We start from the raw sequence: 9375 nt of genomic DNA on the forward strand, positions 1-9375 counted from the left end.
CGCAGGTAGAGAGGGGTCCTCTAAAGCTAGTATCAAGGCTGTCTTTCTGGATGACGTGGTCCGCCTCTCTATCCCTGAACCAGGCTGTGGCATCGGGTGGTAGGAGGGGAGCTGCCTGGGCTGAAAGGGACTTTTTTTTTGTACTAGAGATTGAACCTGGCCAGGGTGCTTGACCACTGAACCACATTTCCCAGCCCTTTTTATTTTGAGACAGGGTCTTGCTAAGTTGCTTAGGGCCTCACTAAGTTGCTGAGGCTGGCTTTGAACTTGAGATCCTCCTGCCTGAGCCTCCGGAGCTGTGGGGGTTATAGGAGTGTGCTGGCTGAAAGGGATTTTCTGAAGGAAATCAGAAGTCGGGGTGCGGGAGAGTGTGTGTGGCAGGCAAGGCTGATCAAGGGGCCAGTGGGTGTGACATGGCAGGTGACCAGAGTAAGGGGACTCCCACTGCTTTTGAGGTTTTGAGTGCAGGCTGAAGGCTGCATGGAGGGGCTGTTGGCTTTGTGCTGGTGAGAGGTTTCACTGGGGCTTTGTCAGCACTGAAGAAGGACAGTGGCTGGGTCTGAGCAAGCATAGGAAGGGACTGACCATGGCCGTTCTCCTAGGCAGGTCCTGCGAGGCTGGTGACAGTTCTTATGGCTCCCCAGGGGCCGAGGCATAGTGCTGCTGGAGTGCCTTCAAGCTGCCCATGCTCTGGCCTTTAACAGAGTCCAGGCTCTGAGAGGCAGCTTCCACCAGCCAGCCCATCAGGTGAGCATGAGGTGCAGGACCTGGGGCCTTCTTTGTGGCCCCTGGGAAGGCCACTGGAGCAGCTGTGGTGGTCCAGCACCTGCTGTCTGCCCTGAACGGTCATTCCTGTTCAAGGTGAACTCTGCCCGTCTGCAGCAGACTGGCTGAGCCAGGGCTGTTCTCAGTGGGCTGGCTGTGGCCTGAGCGTGGTGAGACTGGACCCTGCTTCCTGGACCCAGTGTCCTGCTGGGGATGGACATGCCACTGGGGCACAGGTATCTTTCTGAGACCCACAAAGGTGCCATAGCAGCTGGTGGCTGCCCTGGATTGAGCACACCAGGACATGTATACCCAGAGGATGGACCTGCACTGAGTCTGGAGAGAAGACAGGGGTTAGACCCAGGTGTCCCATGGGGCTACTCATATTGTTGGCCAAAACCCAAAAACCAAAACCAAATTTTGAGAAAACAAAAATAGAAAGTAGGTAACTTCCCACAAACCTGTAAATTACATGTACCATGTGCATACTCACACATCTGTCTCAGCCTCTGAGCTCCTTGATCCAGCCTTGCCTGCTGCCCATGTTTCTGGCACCACCAGTTTCCTTCAGAGAGTCTCTGCTTTGTCCTTGCGGTGCAGGGTTTGCAGATGCTGGTTCTGCCTCTGGAACATAAAGCCCAGTTTGGGCAGCTGGCTCACCTCTGTCCCTGGATTCAGGATGGACACATGAGCCACACCATCCAATGAGAGGCAGCCTGGGGACTTGGACTGGGGAAGTTTGCGGTCTGGGGTACTGGCTGAGCTGGGTGCTGCTGGCTGTAGCTTCCTGGGCCATGTGGGAGGCATGTGGGCCTGCAAACAGTGGACAGGCACGTGCACAGGGGAAGTGGGGCCTCCCCTGGACCCGCTGTGCCCTGTGCCCAGCAGGTTCTGAGGGGACAGTGCCTGTCTGCAAGTTGCTGGGCTGCCTGGAAGCCCCAAGGCTCAGGGCCACAGAGCCCATCTGGCCTGGGCCCTCACCTCTGGTAGCCTGAGCTCTGCTGACGAAGGCAGAGTGGACTCTCCTGTCCCTGGAGGTGGCCAGCACAGACTACAGGCCCAGGCTGGGTACCACTCCCCAGCCCCGGCCCTTCCTGTCACTTTTGGCCAGTTCTTGGGGGTTCTCATGGCCTTGTACCGACCCCTCTGCTCAGGTCTGCTAAGTTGGAGACCAGCGGGCACTAGGGACTTTTCTGCCTCACGGTGGCGAAGCCGGTGATGACTTGGGAAGGAGAAGCCTGGGCCTTGTGCTCAGACAGCGCCCGCCCCAGAGGGCCCCAGGGAGGTGGTGGCCCTCCACCAGGCCCCCATGTCTCCGCCAAGCCTGGCTGGGCACCAGCGACTTGGAGGACCAACCCTGGGCCTGCTGGCTGACGCTGCTGGGCGCATGGTATGCAGCCCACCAGGCCCCCATGCAGGTCCTGACCCTACTTCTGGGCCCCACAGCGTCGAGGGTCAAGCAGGCAGAGGGCTCTTCCCAGGAGGCAGCCCCGGCTCAGCCTGTAGGAGGAGGGTGGATTGGGGCTGGGGCTCGGGCGCTGGAGGGCTCTTCTCTTGCTGGTCCAGAGCCTGGGAGCCTGGGCGGCAGGCTCGGTGTCCCTGGTCCAGCCTGGTGTCTCTACCTGTCCTGACCCTCCTCTTCTCCCAAGGACCTGTTGGATGGGGTCCACCCCAACAGCCTTCTTACCCGAGTCTCCTCCTCAAAGGCCGTCTCCACTGGTCACTTTCTGAGGTTCTTGGGGTTGGGGCTTCACTGTGGGTTTGGGGGGATGGTCGCACACGTGCAGGAGGGTGAAGGAGCAGGGTCACCGTTGGAGAGGGCAGTGGGGTGGGCCCAACCCGTGGGGGCCCAGAGCTGCCCCTGGGCACAGCCTCCCTCTCAGCTTCTGCCTTCCCTGGCGTCCTGCCTAGGAGCACCCAACCCAGCTACTTGGGCCTCCCTGTCCCTGTACCTGCTGAGCTGGCTGACAGGTGACCCAGAGCTGCAGCCTGCAATGGCATTGAAGGGAGACTCCTTTTCTCAGCAGCTCAGTCCCCACTTGGTACTTGAGGAGGGCTCTGTAGGCGCTGGACACTGGAGTAGCGTCAGAGCACTCTGCCTGGCTCACCTCTGCCTGGCTCACCTCCCCCTCTCCTCCAGGGGTCCCCTGCAGGAGGAACAGTTACAGCACCTCATAAAGACACAGTTGTAGTGGGACAGTGGGGGCTACCTGCCTTCAGGCACGGCTGGCTCCAGGGACCTGCCAGCATCCTTGGACCCCCCCGGGAGCTCTGCTCCTGCCTTGGGATGGGATCCAGGGTCCTTTAGCAGGGTGAAAGGTGTCCCCCACATTCGTGTCCAGGGGGACCTTTGGATGTGTTCATACACATGGGGACAAGGGTCTTTGTGGGTGTGATTGCGTTAAGGATCATGAGATCCCCTGGGGTCATCTCATGGCCTTGTACCGACCCCTCTGCTCAGGTGTGCTTAATTGGAGACCGAACCCATTGACAGTTAAGTGTCCTCATCAGAGCAGGAAGAGGCTGGGCATGGTGGCCACACCAGCGATCCAGCAACTTGGCAGACAGAGGGGCTGCATTCCAGGCCGGCCTGGGAAGCTCAGGGAGACCCTGACTCAGGAGACCAACAGGGCTGGGCGTGAAGCTCAGCAGTGGAGTGCCCCCCACTTCAACCCCCAGGGCCACAAGGGCAAGCCTCAGGAGCCACACAGGCTGAGTGGAAGTCCTCTGCTGCTGGCCTCCAAGTGTGTGGCACCTGCATGCGGCAGTCCAGGACCCTTGGGCACCTCCTGGGCCTCCTCAGCTCTGTCCATCCCAAAGGTGAGCCTCCTCCCCACCCCAGGGTCCTGCCCCAGCCAGGCCTCTTTCCTGCGTCCTGCCGGAGGCCCTGGCCGCCTCTCCAGCGCCTGGGTGCTCTGGCTCCAGCAGCTGCAGTGCTCTCCCTTGGCCCATCCCTCCCTGTGGGCCTCCACTCTGTGTGTCCTCTGCTCATGACACTGCCCCGTGCCCACTCCCCTGGCACCCCACCCCTGGTGCTGCTCTGTCTGCTTGCCTCCTGTCTCCCTGGACCCCTGCTGTCCTGCCAAGCATCATGCCTGGCCTGGGGACAGCACTGGAGGGCAGGTGCCAGTAGGAATCGCACCTTCAAGTGCACCCAGCCTGAGCCTGACCACATGTGGGCTGCAGTCTGGTGACCAGGGTGCTCAGGTGCCTGGTGTTGGTGCCGTGGGCTCGCCCTCAGTCTGGCCAGACCCCATCTGTTCCTGGCCGCCCTGTGCCTGTTCCTTGGCTGTGGCAAAGACCTGTGGGAGGCGGCAGGGCACTGGTGCTGGAGCCTTGTTGACAGTGGCAGGGAGCATGGTGGGCGGGTTCCTGGCTGTGACCCAAAGGCCCTGGGAGGGTGAGGCTGCGGCCCCGGGGAGCTGTGGTACCTCCTGGCCTCGTCCAGCTCACTGGGTAGCAGGAGGGGCTGAGCCCCCAGGGATGTGCATGGGCTCCCTGAGGGAAACAGAGCCACCTCAGATGAGTCTATGGTGCATGGGAGGCTGGACTGTCCCCCTGAGATTGACCCTGGCCCCTGTCCCCAGCGTCCTGCTTCTCCAACCCCAACCCACTGGTGCCAGCTGTGGTCCCTGCTACAAAACCCCTCGCCAAGGCCTTTAGTACCTTGCTGTTGCCATCTAAAATCATGTAAATATCGTGGTACAACATGGCTGGGCGCGGTGGCGCACGCCTGTGATCCCAGCGACTTGGGAGGCTGAGGCAGGAAGATGCCAAGTTCAAAGCTAGCCTCAGCAATGGTGAGGCCCCAAGCAACACAGTGAGCCCCTGTCTCTAAATAAGACAAAGGAGGGCTGGAGTGGGCTCAGGGGTCAAGGACCCCTGGGTTCAATCCCCGGCACCAAAAAAAAAAAAAAATCGTGGTAAAATATAAAACCTACCATTTTAACCACTGTTTATTTCTGTGGTGTGGGGGTTGGACTCGGGTCTTACCAGCCCACATTTTGGTATCAGGGTTGAACCCAGCGGTGCTGGATCACTGGGCAGCACCCCAGCTCTTCATTGGTCACTTTGAGACAGGGTGTGGCCAAGTTACTGAGGCAAGTTTTGAACTCCTGATCCTCCTTCCTCAGCTTCCAGAGCTTCTGGGATCACAGGTGTGTCCACGTGCCCAGCACACAGCTGCTTTGGGGCCATTTTTAAGTGCTGCGGTGGCACATGGGGGCAGCTGTCACCGCCATCCCTGGGAGCTTTTCATCTTCCCAAACTGAAGCTCTGCCCCGTTAAGCCAGCTGTCCCCCAGGACTTGCTGCTCTTGGGCCTTCTGTAAGTGGACTCATGCTGGATATGTCCTCCAGCACTTGGCTTGTCTCATGGGCACACTGTGCTGGGGCTGTCCCAGGCTGTGCTGGGCCTGTTCCTACCTCTTCATGGCGGTGTAGTGCTCCCATGTGGCTGGACCACAATGCTGTCTACACCTCTCTGGGCATGCTCCTGAGTTCGAGCCCTCAGCTCTTGGGGACAGAGTTGTGGGACTTCACTTTGTCAGCATGCCCCTTTGCCCTCCTGAATGGCACTCCAAAGCCACTCACGTGCTCCTGTTTCTGGCTCTTTAGGATCTGGGCCTCCGTCCCTCCAGCTGCTGGGCTCCCTGGCTCCTCCCCACTGGCCTCTTAGATGCTACTCTGTCCATCCCTGAGAGGCTCATGGGACAGGCCAGTGGGCCAGTCGCAGGCCCTCTTCCTCCCTCCCCATCTGCAGCCCTGGAGCAATGGCGGACCGCACTCTCAACCCAGAAGCCTGAGCAGGAAAGTGAGCGCCGTCACTTTTGTCCTTAAATCAGCCTCCCGTGTCTCCCCTAGAACAACAGTGAGGAAAGGAAGAAACTCTATGAAGCAGCCTCATTGAGGCCATCAGACGCTGTCCCTGTAGCCTCAGTTCTCCACTCCAGCTGTTTCAGAGAAGTCATGAGTGTCGGTCCCACAACATGCTGGGAAGTTGGCCCTGACGTCCAATCATGGGAGCCCGGGTGGTGGCGGGTGCCCAGCGGGTGCTCTGCAAAGGCTGGCTTACGGCTGCAGCCACCAGCGTCCTGCCCCCTGCCCTCGGGACCTTGGGCTGCAGGCAAGGACGTGAGGAGAGAGGCAGGGAAGCTCCCCTGTGGTGTCATCAGGCAGGTCCTGCGTTGGTGTGGCCAGGGCACAAGGCACCCAGGGCGCAGCTTCAGAGGATGTAGGTGGCTGCGTGCCGCTTGTTTCTCACAGCAAGTTTTTTCCCTTCGGTACCAGGGATTGAACCCAGGGCTCCACCACTGAGCTCAACCCCAGCCTGCTTTGCTTTTTGAGACAGGCCTCACTAAGTTGCCGAAGTTGGCCTTGAGCTTGCAATCCTCCTTTCTCGGCCTCCCAAGCTGCTGGCGTGCAGTCACTGCACCTGGATACAATGAATTTCTGAGTTTACGATTGAGTTACAGCAACACTGGGGACAGCAAAGGACGCTCCCTGCCTCTGTAACAGCTGCCCTGCCACAGGATCCTGGGCACAACTGAAGCCTACAGGGCCTGGGACACAGGAGGTCAAGTCGCCATGTCCCTTGGGCTCCTCTGGGGTTCTGTGCAAGGTCCCTTTGGGGCCCTGATGCTCTCACCGTCAGCCCGGCAGTAGCCACAGTTCATGGGGCTGGTGCTGCTGGAACACCTGGCAGGGGCGTCTGGGTGTCTCTACCCACTCAGTTACTCTCTCCAATGTGCTCCTGGGGGCTGCCCCACAGCCCACGGGCAAGGACACCTCCAGGGTAGCACAGCGGGCAGGGTACAGCCTCGTGCCACCCAGACCCACTTGGCTCATTTGGACGGCATGTGCTCCAGTGGTCCCTTTAGATTGTCCCCTAGTGACACCCAGTTCTCGTAAAGTCTGAGCAAGCACTGTGGTGTTCAAAACTAGAGACCGACGCTCAGGGCTCACTGATCTCTCCGGCATGGAGAACCCACCTAGTGGTCCTTGCCCTGCTCTGGCCGTGGAGCCCCCGGCTCCTGTTCCTTGACATGCCATCGCTGTGGGCACTTCTGACCTGTTGGGGCCTTTCCCACACAGCCTGGGACCAGCCACTCCACCAAGGCCTGGGCTCCTTCTGGAGGGTAGAATTGGGAACCAGGACCTGGAGTTGGGTGTGCCTGCTGCTCCTGGGGTTGGCGGAGAGGCGTGTGAGCGCGTGGACCGTCCTGCCAATGTTTTTGTGGAACCGTACTGGGGATTGTACCCAAGAGCACTCTACCATTGAGCCGCACTCCCAGCCCTTTTAAAGATCTTGAAAAAAGTTCTTGCTAAATTGCTGAGGCTGGCCTTGAATTTGTGATTCTCCTGCCTTAGCCTCTCAAGTTGCTGGCATGACAGGCGTGGGCCACCAGGCCCTATTTTGTCTCCCCATTTGACTTCCCAGAAGTAGGCGTGCTACAGAGGATGTGCTCAGCACGACCTGCTGGGTGGGGCCTGTGGCAGTGTGGAGCGGCTTCCCAGGCTACCAGGTGCTGCCCTCCTAGACACTGGGCACACAAGGAAAGCAGAGCTGCTCTTGGGCAGCCACAGGGCTCTAGGGACCTAGGAGTATTGCCATGGCAAGTCTGCCCTTGCTCTGCACCCCGTGGACCTGGGAGGACCTGTAGGGAATGTGGTCCATACTGGCAAGGGCACAGCCTGGCTGTATTTCTGCCTTAGCCTAACAACCCACTATCAGGGGAGGATGTGGAGGCCCCTCAGCTCCAGTCTGAAATCCAGATGAGCAAGGACCCTCTGAAGTGCCTTCTCAAGTCCTCTGCCTCTGCACCCCGGGTGCCCCTGCTCAGCAGTTCGTGGACTTGTGATTAAGCAGCTCTTCCCGTCACTGACAGGAGCTCCTGCTTGCCACAGACGTGTGGGCTGTCCTTTCCAGAGAACCCTGCACAGCCCAAAAAACGGAGGCGGCTGGCATGGACTTGCATGGAGCAGGCCAGGAGGCCCGTCATGCTGCTGAGAATGGGTGTCTGGCACCCCTGGTGTTCCCAGCCTAGGGGCATGTGACGGCCACCAACCCTGTGCCGTGGAGCCTGGGAAAGCTGTGGGCTCCTGGGTGGCCCCTGTGCGGTAACAGCACCAGTTTCTTCTGGGCTTGTCCCTGTCGCCACTGCTAGCCAGGGACCATGCCGTGCCAGCTGAAAGCCACTCTCCAGGACCCGAGTCCCGAATGGAGTCCAAAGGAGAAGGGCTGGGACTCGCCTTCTGCAAGGGCTCGGTGGGCCACCCAGAATGGCAGTGACTTGCCAGGGGAGGGGGCAGGAGGGCCTCCCTGGGGACCCAAGTGACACAGGCCAGGAAGTGCATGGCAGATGCTGCCACCCCAGGTGGATGAGGGCTGGAACCCATGCCACCTCATGGCTGCCCCCACCCCATGCTGTCCAGGGCCAACCCTCATACCCCCAGATGCTGTGGAGGGCAGGCAATGCAGTGACAGAGCCGCTGGCTTAAAAACTCAGGGCAAAAGGCAGCCATGGACAAGCAAGGGCGTGTCCAGGAGGGCCCAGGACTCGGAGGCTACCACCCAGGGCCTCACCCTTCCTCTCCTGCAGTGTTGTTGCTCACAAAGACCCGACCCCCCCCAGCCCATCTAAGGCCTCCTCTGCCCTGTGGCCTCCCCCAGCATCCTGGACACCTTGCAATGGGCAAGCCACGAGGCACAGTGAGCGCCACCTGGCAGGCTCAACCCCAGTGAGGATGCCCAGCAGGCAGACGGGAACTGGCGCATCCCAAGGGTCCCATGTGACTACCACCGTTCCCACCACTCCGTGCTGCTCCCGCCAAAGACCGGCCAGCAGTGCCTGTGAGAAGCAGGGTCCTGCCGACGTGGCTCCTGAGCAGTGTTTCCTCAGCAGGAGCGCCGGTGCTGGCCCACACCGAGTGCCCTCTGCAGAGGATGGTGCCGAGGGGCACAGGGTACGCACCACCCCAGGTGAGCCCCCCACGGGGCGAGGCTGGCTGGCGGGGCAGGATGCAGAAGAGCTTCTACACACAGCACCTGCAGCTGCACCCTCAGCAGGAGACCCTGCCCTCCTGATGCAGGGGAGGCCAGGCTCGTGCCCTGTGTGGGAGGCAGGGATTCCTGTGTGGGCACCTCAGGGCCTGCCCTGTGCTCAGTGGTCCTGGTGGCAGAGACGGCTTATGTGGGGATGCATGTAGCATGCCCTACAAAGCACACGGGGGACATGTGGGTCCTGGCCAGCGAGGGACACACAAACCTGCACTTTCATCCGCATACTCAAACCTGTGGGGCTTCCGAAGCCCAGTACAGGGTGCCTCTGGGCAGCTGGTGCCTTGAGGGCTGCACCGTGTGACATCGCCAATAGCACTGCCGAGCCTGTTGCGTGGGGACACACAGCCACCCCAGAGGCTGACTGGGTCCAGGTGGGGTCCAGGTGCCTCACTGGGGCTGTGCAGGTCATGAGCGGCTGCTGCGGGAGGGCAGCAGGCAGGACAGGTGAGCCCAGCTGTCCTATGTACATGGCGTCCGCTAGGAGGCGAAGCTCATGAAGGGGCACTGTGAGTCCAAGAAGGCAGACACAGCTCCAGGCTGCCAGCTAGA

This window comes from Urocitellus parryii, chromosome 3, assembly GCF_045843805.1.
Source record: "Urocitellus parryii isolate mUroPar1 chromosome 3, mUroPar1.hap1, whole genome shotgun sequence".
NCBI classification, from domain to species: Eukaryota; Metazoa; Chordata; class Mammalia; order Rodentia; family Sciuridae; genus Urocitellus; species Urocitellus parryii.